The sequence below is a fragment of the Macaca mulatta genome, chromosome 4, assembly GCF_049350105.2.
Source record: "Macaca mulatta isolate MMU2019108-1 chromosome 4, T2T-MMU8v2.0, whole genome shotgun sequence".
NCBI classification, from domain to species: Eukaryota; Metazoa; Chordata; class Mammalia; order Primates; family Cercopithecidae; genus Macaca; species Macaca mulatta.
This window is the reverse complement of record NC_133409.1, coordinates 160,927,792-160,939,791: the sequence shown is the minus strand read 5'-3', so window position 1 is coordinate 160,939,791 and position 12,000 is coordinate 160,927,792. Positions and strand designations below refer to the sequence as shown.

Here is a 12,000-nt window from a genome sequence, read left to right as displayed (position 1 = left end):
TGCTGTAGTAGTAAGAAATAATTTTATAATTAAAGACTATTTTAGGGCTGATTACATTTTTGGGCAGTGGCTCATGCATGTAATTTCAACACTTTGGGAGGCCAAGGTGGGCGGATTGCTTGAGCCCAGGAATTCAAGACCAGGCTGGGCAACATAGACCTTGTCACTACAAAAGAAAAAAGATTAGCTAGGCATGGTGGCATATGCCTGTGGTCCCAGCTACTCAGGAAGCTGAGACAGGAGGATCGCCTGAGCCTGGGAGGTCAAGGCTACAGTGAGCCATGATCATACTACTGCACTCCAGCCTGGGAAACAGAGTGAGACTCTGTCTCAAATAAAGGAATATTTTACACTTCAAGGTTCTATACAAATGTAAAACATCATTCTATTACATATTTATAATGCTGATTATTCTTTAAATGACTTTAAAATGTTAATCTCTGCTAAGCCCACAGAGAAGTATATAACAAATTGGTGGAGTATTGGCATTAAAGATAGTCAAAATAAAACATAGAAATTATGGTAAATAATTTAACTGGTAAAATAATCTAAGTGGTAGTTGTCAGGTAAATGGAAATTCAATCAGCTGATTGTTTAGGATTCTTGGTTGTAAGTGACAGAGACCTAACTAGAAGTATGTGAAGCACATAACTGAGAAGTCTGTGGTATGGCTTAGCAGTCAGAAATGCGAAAATATTGGGACCAGTTCATGTTTTATTTACATTATCTTTGTTCCCAGGCAGTCTCTGCATGTAAGTGACAAAGATGACTATCTGCAAATATATATACTTTTTTGAAGGGCTATCTCAAGCCGTTCTAGAGAAGCACTGAAAGCTTCTTATACTTCAAGATAGTTTGCTTTCCCTGATTTGTGATGAGTGGAACACTGAACAGTGATATAGAATAATATTCTGTAGTTAAGGGGTTGTTGTAGTATGGCCAATGGGTGGAATCCGGTCCTCAGCCTGATTTTGCAAATAATCTTATAGAAACACAGCAACACCCATTTATTACACCTTGTTTATGGCAGCTTTGGGGTTACAATGGCAGAATTGAGTAGTTGTGACAGAGATCACTAGGCTCACCACATCTGAGATATTTACTGACTGACCCTTTATAGAAAGTTTGCTGCTCTTAGAGGAATGTGTATTTCTAGTATCAGCAATACACTTCTTGAATTTGTTTTGTTTTCTCATCTTTACAATGATAGTTGCAGACTAGTTGATCCTTGTGACTTGTTTTTGAATGCCACTGTGTATTCTGTCTGTCAGGGCTCGCTGATTCTGTTTCTTATGGTGCTGAATGCACAATTTAATGCCCTGGAACTTCCTTCTGTCTTCTGCTAAACTTATGCTTCCTCAGATAGTTAAAATCCTGTTCTACCTTAGAAGTCTCCAGAGTTATTTTCCTAAATTAAGAAGAACTGGCTTTGAAGTTAGTCATTATGCCACACACAACGGTTGAAAAGAGCATCTCTTTTATGTACTGTGTGTATTTCAGCATCCACTCAGCTTCTTAGGTAGCAAAGGAAGAGTCTTTCACAGTGTATTTTATCCATATTTGGGTCAGAAACTCTTCTTTACCACGGAGGGTGATGCAAGAAAGATATGCGATGGTAACAGTAGGCAAGGGATGTAATAATCACAAAATTTGAGGCCAGGCCTGGTGACTCATGCCTGTGATCCCAGCACTTTGGGAGGCTGAAGTGGGTGGATCACCTGAGATCAGGAGTTCAAGATCAGCTTGGCCAATGTAGTGAAACCCCATCTCTACTAAAAAAATACAAAAAGTAGCTGGGTGTGGTGGTGCACATCTGTAATCCCAGCTACTCAGGAGGCTGAGGCAGGAGAATAGCTTGAACCAAGAAGGTGGAGGTTGCAGTGAACTGAGATTGTGCCACCACTGCATTCCAGTCTGGGCGACAGAGTGAGACTACGTCTCAAAAAAGAAAAAAATCTAGAAAAAGATCTCCAAGATTCAATCCTCTAATTATTTCTTTTAAAAATGAGAAAAATGACTTCTGGTCAGCTTTTACCTTCTTTTTCAACTGTTTTGGCAATACTTTCATATTGGGCTCTTAAAGTCTCAAGTAATAGGTTTTAAAAACCTCAGATAATAAAAGTATAAAAATAAAACATATTAAAGACAAAACCCAAGAATCAGCTTCCTCTTCCTTCTTTACTCTTCCATGGGTGTTGGTTCTAATTTCTCCATCTAGTTAGGCAGTTCTTTGCTTTTTATTGCTTGTTTGTTGATGACATTTGCCATTTGTAGCAATAGTAATAGAATCATCTATATGTTTATGGCCTTGTTGAGTGTAGAAAAAGGATAGTGGCATTTTCTAATTGTGTAACCCTGTAACACCTTGACGGGGACTGTAGATCATATGCTAGACCTTTTGTGTTTGTTCATGGTGGGTAGATTGCTTTAATATACTTACCACATTATCCTAATTGCCAGCCTTTTGGGGAGGGCTATATATCCTTGCTAAGATGGTAGCATTTTTGTTTTAACATAGAGGTGACCCAAGGTAGACATAAGTGTTGTTCATTTTTGCCTAATACTAATAAAATTACCTAATTGTTGAAGCTTCAAGCTTGAATCTAGGCATTTTATGTCATTTCAAGTACACCCTAGCATTTTAAAGCATAAATATCCTACTATCCTCAACAACTGTAGAACAAAAATAAATATTTTAACAAGAAAAAAGCATGCCATGACAAGCTGTAACTTAATAAAGAAAGACAAGGAATGGTCTCTATAGACCAAGAGAAAATGGGGCCTCAGATATAGTTATACCAAAGGAATGTTATGAATGTAAAAAACAGCTTGACCCCCTTACCAAAAAAAACTCAAAAAACCCTATATTTTGTTATCACAAGACTGTTTTAGTGAATAAAACAGTATGAATTGGTTTTACTTGTTTCCATTTAATACTTATGAACTTTATAATTATATTACCTGAGGGTTTTAACTTCAAGTACAATGTGATGACTATAATAGTTTTACACAAGGCAAATGGGAAAACAGAAGTAATTTCTTTTAAAAAGTATGAAATATCTAAACGGTATGACTCTTCAGTACATTAGCTTAGGTGAGCCAGACATGTAACTTCTCTTTCCATATTTAAGCCTAATGTTGCTTTTGTGCCTCTGAGGGCTTGGAGTTTCCGTGCCACCCTCTCCACACCTGGATGTGTTCACCAACCCGGAAGTTCTTGGAACCCCATCATTTGAGGTTTTTATGGAGGCTCCATTAAGTAGGTATGACTGATTAAATCACTGGCCATTGGTGGTTGACTCAGTCTCCAGCCTCTCTTCCCCCTCTGGAGGTGAAGAGGTGGGAAGGTGAGGCTAAGTTCCAACCCTCCAATCACAGGGTTGGTTCCTCTGCAACCAGCCTTCATCTTGAAACAATTCAGGACCCACTGAGAGTCACCCCAGTAGCATATTCAGATGTGATTGAAATGGGGCTTATTATGAATAACAAAAGGTATTTCTCTCACTCCTATTACTCAGACAATTACAAGGGTTTTAGAAGCTCTTGTGCCAGGAACTGGGAACAAAGACGAAATACATATGTCTTCTTCTATTACAGTATCACAGGTGTGATACAGTACGTAAATGGAGTCTCAGAGAGTCCCCCAGAGTATTCCATGGATCCACAAAATGAAGAATAAATAGATGGTTCTTCCCATGATCAAAAGTGGCCTAAAAATACTTGAGAATGAGTCATAACTAAAAAGGCCCTATAGTAGAAAAGAATGCACAGAGGACCCAATGTAAAAGAAGGCATCCCAGTCTCAGCTAGTGTGGATGCATGCCAGTGCAGAAAGATGCTAGTGTGGCTCCATGGTGCACTGAAGACCAAACTGCTGCATGGCCCCACATCCTTGATACCTTAGCTCTATATCATCCCCTAAAACTTAGGTGTCATGACATTCAGGATATGCTACCCCATAATTTTTTAAGCTAAAGGAATTTGAGGAAACAGAAACAGGAATGTAATTGTCCAATGGGTTCTTCCTGCCCTCTGCACAGACAAAACCAGTTCACTGAGACCATGGTATTGCAGTTAAGAAAGAGTTTAACAGGAGGCTGGCCACATGGAAGAATTACGGTTACTACAAATTAGTCTCCCTGAAGCCTCAGAGGTCAGGGTTTTTCATGGATAGTTCAGTGAGCAGGGGATTGTGGGGTAAGTGCTGCTGACTGGTTGGGGATACAATCATAGGGGTGTGGAAAATGGTCCTTGTGTGTAGAGGACTATGTGCTTGCAAACAGGGTGTTCCCCATAAGTCCTGCTCTCGCTAACGAAGCAGGGCATTCCTGATAAGTCCTGCTCTTGCAAACGAAGCAGGGCATTCCCAATAAGTCCTGCTCTTGCAAACGAAGCAGGGCGCTGGGGGCTTGTTTATGTGTAAACATCTTGAAAATCCAGAAAGTCAGGGAAAGGTCAGAAAAACAACAATGTGTCTTGTGTCTTGTGACTTGGCAACATTCCACAAACTGTACAAACTGTATAAAATAAAGCAGAGTGCGCCATTCGAGGCGGCCGCCATGTTTGTCTTGTCTTGTGTTGTCTTGTGTGTTCATTCCTTTGTTTAGGAAACACGCGGACCCCAACATTGTGTACTGAGTCACCTCTGGTGGGAAGCCACGGGACCCGTTGAGTCATGAGTCACGAGTCTGGCTTGGGTCAGTCTGAAAAACATCTCAAAAGACCAATCTTAGGTTCTAAAATAGGTGATATTATCTGTAGGATCAATTGGGAAAGTTATAAATTATACGACCTCTGACCCCATGACTTCTGAGCAGTAAGACATGATAGAAACTAAACCTACATTTTATCAGAACTTGGGCCTCTTCCATAATCCTAATCTTGTGTCCTTTCATTAAAAGGCTGTTTGGTAACTGCCCTCAAGCAAGGAGGGGGTCAGTTTTAGGGAGGTGCTATTATTATCCTTGCTTCAAAGTTAAGCTATAAACTAAATTCCTCCCGTAATTAGCTTGGCCTACACCCAGAAATGAGCAAAGAGCCAGCCTGTGACGTTAGAAGCAAGATGGAGTTAGTCATGTTAGATTTCTCTTACTGCCATAATCTTTACAAGGGAGGTTCCAAGAAGGTCATTCTACCTTTCCCCTCACCCTTCTCATGTGACACAGGTCATAAAGCCTAGGAAGGATTTTCTGACCTTTCCCTGAAGCAGGTCTTAAGACCCTCATTAGGGAGGTACCATTTCTAAACCAAGAGAAAAGGCACATCCTTATGTCTGACACAGAGAAGAATCTGAACACACAGGCCTTGCTAAGTTCCCCTCCGTTTATTTTCATTAGATCATGCCCCTTTGTTCAATCCTGTTTCTCCACAACTATTAATTTCTTCATCAAGCCTAGCATAAAAAATACAGGTTTCACAGTTTCTTTGGGTCTTCATTTCCTTAAGAAGTCTCCTGTACCATGTAAAACTTAAATAAGTTTCTCTGTTTTTCTCTTGTTGATTCTGTCTTTTGTTTTATGGGCCTCAGACATGAACCTAGTGATGAGTGTGGAGAAGATATTTCTTTTCCTCTACAGATGCAAAAGGGAAGAGGGAGCAATCCCTAAACTGAAGTTATGATCCAGGGATCAGAGGCTCAAAAGCAAAATTAGGTTTAAGTGTAGAAAAATATGTTCCTCTTTCATTTTAGATCTATAAAATGCCCAAATCTACCCAGCTGTTTCTCAGAAGTCTGTTTCCCGTCCACCCTCTGCTCCTCTGTGTAGTGAAACTGTCTCGTTTGGGAGTAAAATGGCCTGGCTTTCCTTATTGAATATACTCTCAAGACTATTGCCTATTACTTTTTTCCATTCCTTCTTGAGAAGTACGCTTTTTAAAACAAGAATTGACTCCATTTATCTTTTTCTTTTAGCCTTCTTCTGGGGTATGCCTTCTCTAAAGCAATGAATAAAAAATGCTTTAGCTGAATAAATGGGGCAGGGATCAAGGAATACAAGCTAATATTTCACAATATTATCCTGCCATAAATAAAAGTATGGTTTAAATGACAGTGGTGGAGTTAGGAGTTACAGGTCATTGAAACACCACCTTATTCACTGCTACCAGCCCCTTGGCTTTCTACACGGCAGCAGAGAAGCAACACATAGATAGAATTATGAGCCAACATTGTGACTAGAGAGGGGTTGAAAATCTCATTTGTTGTCTTCCTGTTGAAATTAGACCCAATTCTTTGGCGAAAGTGCTTACTCTTTTTTTTGTTGTTGTTGAGACGGAGTCTTGCTCTGTTGCCTAGGCTGGAGTGCAGTGGCACAATCTAGGCTCACTGCAAGCTCTGCCTCCCAGGTTCACGCCATTCTACTGCCTCAGCCTCCTGAGTAGCTGGGACTACAGGCGCCCACCACCACACCCAGCTAATTTTTTGTATTTTTTTTTAAATAGAGATGGGGTTTCACTCTGTTAGCCAGGATGGTCTCGATCTTCTGAACTCGTGATCTGCCCGCCTCAACCTCCCAAAGTGCTGGGATTACAAGCGTGAGCCACCGTGCCCAGCCCTACTTACTCATTTTTGAGGTCCATAATAAATTGTAAATATGAGGCCTTTGTTGTATGAGTTTAGTATGAGCTGATTGGTGGGCCACAGTGGAACGGCAGAGGGAAATAGATGTTAACTAACAAGTAGAAGTCCCCTTCAAGTTCTGACCCTGTCACTAATGAAGTCTTTATTTCCATATTTAGTAATTGCCTTTTTTTCTTTTTCTTTTTCTTCTTTCATTTTTTTTTTTTTTTTTGAGACAGAGTCTTGCTCTGTCGCCAGGCCAAAATACAGTGGCACAGTCTGGGCTCACTGCAACCTCTGCCTCCCAGGTTCAAGCAGTTCCCCTGCCTCCCAAGTAACTGGGACTACAGGTGCGTGCTGCCACACCCAGCTAATTTTTGTATTTTTAGTAGAGACGGGGTTTCACAATGTTAGCCAGGATAGTCTCGATCTCCTGGCCTCATGATCTGCCCACCTCAGCCTCCCAAAGTGCTGGGATTGCAGACGTGAGCCACCATGCCCTGCCAATTGCCTTCTTTATATCTCATTTAAACAATTTATAACAAAGAAGTGGGTTGATTTTCAAGACCTAGTTCAGTGTTAGTTTGAATCAGATGCAAAAATCTGGCAAGTTTGGGGTCTAAGAAAAGATAAAGATCTGAATGCTGAAAATGTAGAGAATTCAGTTTACTAGGGGATGACTTAAGGTCACTAGAACCCAAATGCAGGGAAGAGTTCGGTGCTTTTTGGCAAATAAACATTCCTGACTTAGCATTTTTCTTAAACCTGAACAAGTCCGTTTTTTTGTTTTGTTTTGTTTTGTTTTTTTAACCTCAGCCAGGCCTGCGTGTTTATTCATCACATATTCTAAGCTCATATACAACTGTGACCTGATCCAGCCTTCAAGGAGCTCACTCTTGATTTTAGGAATCTTTCTACCACTTCGATTTCATCTTACTCCTGAAAGAGTCAGCCAGAACTGTTTAATTCAGTCTATATTTCTGATACAAAACTCTACCCAGCAACCACTGTGGTTTTGTTGCTTTAGGTACGTGTTAGAAAGCACCCACATCAATTTATAGAAAATCCTTAACTGAATCTCTAGTCCCAAAGGAGTCATATTTTATTATATGGTGCTTTTTATTTAAAGAGATAGGTTTAGTAGAAATTACTCAGGCATTTGAAGTGATAGCTTTAAAATGTGGGACTGGGGAGAATAAGAACACTTGACCTCTCTCCATAAAATTGAATTGTTCTTTAGGTTTAAAGTTTTGACAGACAAAGAGAAAATGAGAACAAGTGAGGGTGAAAATACATCCTTATTTGGTAATGAGTACCCATTAAGAGGACAGTATATTACATTTCATCTTCCTACTTCACATTCCTGTTTTAAGGATTTGTGAGCAAAGTGCTGTGAGACCTCTAGAGTTAAGAGGCTGGAGATAGGTAGTTTTGATGGTATTTTAAGGGGTGCTCCATAATGTGTAGCGTCTGAGTGGTGAAGCTTAATCAGCTTCAATTAAATCCAAAACATACTGAACAGCTCCTATGTGTCTGGCATTGAGCTGTGTGCCAAAGCGGTGGAAAGATGTAAGAGCCACTGAGGCTTAGAGATGAAAAGGATCTTGGAGCCATTGGTTTCCTGCCTGCTGGAGTTTTACCATCGAGGACCCTTTCATTATTTTCCTTCTCCCATCCATGCATTTTATTAAAATTTTTGGTTTACTAAACCAAATGCACTAATGGGATGTTATTTTCATATCAAAGAGTATAATTCTGCCAATCAAGGCTTCTGATCAGCATTAAATAATTAGGTTTCATACTGAATGCACAATTTCTAGTCAAAAGCAAAGACATTTGATGATATGTCTGCTGTGTTGCCATTTGCTTTGTGAGAGGTAAAGGTAGCGTGGTTTCTGTTCACTCTGTAGCACAGAATACATCATTCACAAGTCATAGGTGTGTTCTTTTAGGCATCTAATTACTGTCAGCCTCTCATTTCACACAGGTGATGTGATAAGGTGAAAAGATTACTATATTTAGACTCAAAAGTCCTGAGTTTGAGTCCTGGTTCCACTATCTAGTCCATGAGCCTCAGTTTTCTCACCCGTTAAATGGAAATGATGATTATCCCAACTGCATTTCCGGGTTGTTTTGAATGATAAATGATATGGTGTATATGTCAGCTTTTTGCAAACCAGAAAAAGCTATTCTATGGTAAACACATGCAATGGGCTGAATCGTGTCTCCCAAAATTTGTATGTTGACGTCCTCACCCCCAGGGCCTCAGAATATGACTGTATTTGGATCTAGGGTCTTCAAGAGATAACTAAGTTAGAACGAGGTCATTTGGGTGGATCCTAATCCAACTGACTGATATCCTTCTAAGAAGAGGAAATATGGATACGGAAATACACAGAAGACAGGGAGAAGATGGCCATCTACAAGCTAAGGAGAGAGGTCTCAGAAGAAACAAACCTGCCACCCCTTGAATTTGGACTTCTAGTCATCAGAACTGTGGGAAAATAAATTTGTTGTTTAAGCCAGGAGTCCTCAATCCCCGGGCCATGTACCAGTTGGTGGCCTGTTAAGGACTGAGCTGCACAGCAGGAGGTGAGTGTGGGCGAGTGAGCATCACTGCCTGAGCTCCACCTCCCATCAGATCAGCAGTGGTATTAGATTCTCATAGGAGCACAAACCCTATTGTGAACTGCGCATGTGAGGGATCTAGGTTGCGCGCTCCTTACGAGAATCTAACTAATGCCTGCTGATCTGAGATCGAACAGTTTTCAGCCCAAACCATCCCCTCCACCACCATGGTCTGTGGAAAAATTGTCTTCCACGAAACTGGTCCCTGGTGCCGAAAAGTTTAGGGACCACTGGTTGAAGCCACCCAGCCTGTGGCACTTTGTTATGGCAGCCCTGGCAAAGGAGTACAACACATTTTAGACTATGATTTTACACGTGCAGTGTGTTGACAGCCAAAGAACCCAAATGATTCGTGGTATCTGCCCTTGAAGAGTTTTCAATCTTTTTGGGCACGACGAAACATACACATGGGAAATAAAACAGCATATAACCAAGTGCCTAAATAAGTAATAAATACAGTTGACTCCATAAACATTTAGGAACCTTCTATCCCACGTTTCCACATTCCATACCAGTGGCTTTTGCCACTAAATTTCTTCACCCAATATTAGACTGATGTTTTTTCATCTTTTAGTATCAGACTCAAGCGTTAATCTAGAAAGAGGGGGTGGGGGGATAAATGCTATACTTTGGAACCAGTCCAGATATTTTAAGTATGTTTTTAAAAAGTTTAATCCTCACAACATAAAAGTTATTAGTTCTATTTTTCAGGTGGGAAGAGTTAAGGTCAAAGAGACGAAAGCTAGTTAGTGGAGGGACTGGCATTCCAAGCCAAGCCCATTCTGGTTAAACTAAATCCTGTGTTCTTTCCACTAGATAACTGCTTTTTGTCTTAATTACAGTTCTGTGACAAGGATGTATAGTCAAGGAATATATACAATAGAAGAAGCAGATTCATAAACTTGAGGTTTGTGAATCTGAACTAGTTTCGATCGACTTTCACATCAGCAGCTCCTATTCTGGGGAGAGAGAATGGAGGATGGGAGTGATCTTGATAAACCTTAATGCGCAGGTTTGTGGTGAAATTGGATTCACACCCAAGCTTGTGGAGTGTGGGCGAGGCTGGCCTGTCACAATATCAGGACAGCCTCTCTTAATAACACTGCAGAAGGAATCAAGGGGCCTATGGTTTACGGTCAGTGTGCCTCTTGTGCCAACTTTGGCACTACAATGTCTTCAATCACATTATCTTCCAAACCGGCTCTTCATCCTATGTCCTTATTTCTGCTAATGGTATGCACTTCTCTTATTCATGCACTCTGGAAACCTTGGTGGTATTAAAACCTGTCTCTTCTTTCCCCCTTGCTCTTCCACATTCCATTTCCTTTCAGCAGAATTACCAAGCCTTGATCATTTTTCATTTTTGGTGCTGTTTCAGAGTTGCTATAAACTTTGCCTGGGTCCTCTATCACCTTACCCTGCCATTTGTTGTTCTGCCTGGTAAAGGGTTGAGCAGCTTTATCCATATGAATGATCTTATTTAAGCTATTCTGTACACCGTCTGCTACTTAAACAGGCACTGTGCTTCCACATCTGCTCTCTATCTGCCTATCTGACTCAAACAAACTTCAATTGTCTATCTCAGACATCACCTCCTCCATGAAGCCCTCTTATGTTATCTAAAGTAATCTCTCTTCTGGGCTTTCATAGCATTACTGCTTGTAACTCTCTCAAAGAATGAATTTTGTGCTGTTCTTTAATGAGTACAAATTGAGCGACAAATTTGAAAAACTTGTGTCTGTGTTTAATATGAAAATCTCATCATTTTCAATATTTCTTAGAATTTCAAAATGTACTAAACACTATTATTAAAAATCAATCGTGGCAATTTTAACATTGACTATTGTTTTTTGAAATATGCATGCTCCTCTCTCAAGACTGGTATACTTTCTCACTCTACTCCCTTTACAAATGCCCTGATCGAACTTTGCTGATGAAATTATCTTTTCTTAGTTTCTTAGACTTTGGATGGTGGAGACCTGTGCCTGCTACTTCTCTCATCTCCTGATACCTAATGCATAGTGTTCAGTAAGTATTTATTTGGTGATAATAGTATCAGAAACTAGATAAGCTAGTTTGGAAGATCTAGCTTCCAAACTAGATCCAACAACTTCCAAAATCTCTGTTAACCAGGTACTGAAATATGGTCAACCAGATGAGCTGAAATGTCAAGAACTTACAGACACATATGGTTTCATGGTTGTGAAACTAGAAGATGTGGCATATTTTACACAATGGAGGGAAGAGCAAAGGTTATGCATGTGTGGAGGCAGAGCCCCTAGGCAGGTTTCCCTCTTTTCCTTCCTGTGCACCGATTTTTATTTTGGTGAACTGAAACAGGGGTCTAACAAACTGGCATCTCATTTGTCTTTATAAACATAACGGCCAGATTGGCTTTGCAATCGGGGGCTCCGTAGGGTGTCCACCTCCTCAGTTTGGGCAGCAGCATTACATCTGAATCTTAGCAGAATGCAAATGGAAAACAATGGCTCAACACATTGGTTTCTTTGTCACCATCCACATGAGGGATCTCTATGGTAAAAAAACAGACTCCAATGTTCAAGGTCCTGGGGCTGGAATCAAATCCATCATTCATTTATTTCGGTATTTTAAGGCTAAATACATAGGGAAGTAAATGAAATGTGAGAAATGTGAGAAATATGCATTTGCAGTGTCATCTTGAAAGTGAGTAATCTTCAGACACATAAAGTAGATTGGTGGTTAACTTGGGCTGGGAGAGGGAGTGAGGAGAGGGAGTGAGGAGGAGGGAGTGATGAAAGGGAGTGAGAAGAGGGAGTGAGACTGTACATGGCACA

The 12,000-nt window shown here is 40.4% G+C and overlaps 1 protein-coding gene across 15 annotated transcripts in view; it reads left to right on the top strand.

Annotated features, from left to right (window-relative positions):
• LOC106997839 (uncharacterized) overlaps window positions 1–12,000 on the top strand; it is a 547,605-nt gene that overhangs the window by 521,923 nt on the left and 13,682 nt on the right. For 11 of the 15 annotated variants that reach the window (XR_013417061.1, XR_013417051.1, XR_013417050.1 and 8 more), the window contains one exon: window positions 11,138–11,212. The exons of the other annotated variants lie outside the window; for them this stretch is intronic. The gene's annotated coding sequence lies outside the window, so the exon portion shown is untranslated. The remainder of the gene's footprint in view (window positions 1–11,137; window positions 11,213–12,000) is intronic. 15 annotated transcript variants of the gene reach the window in all.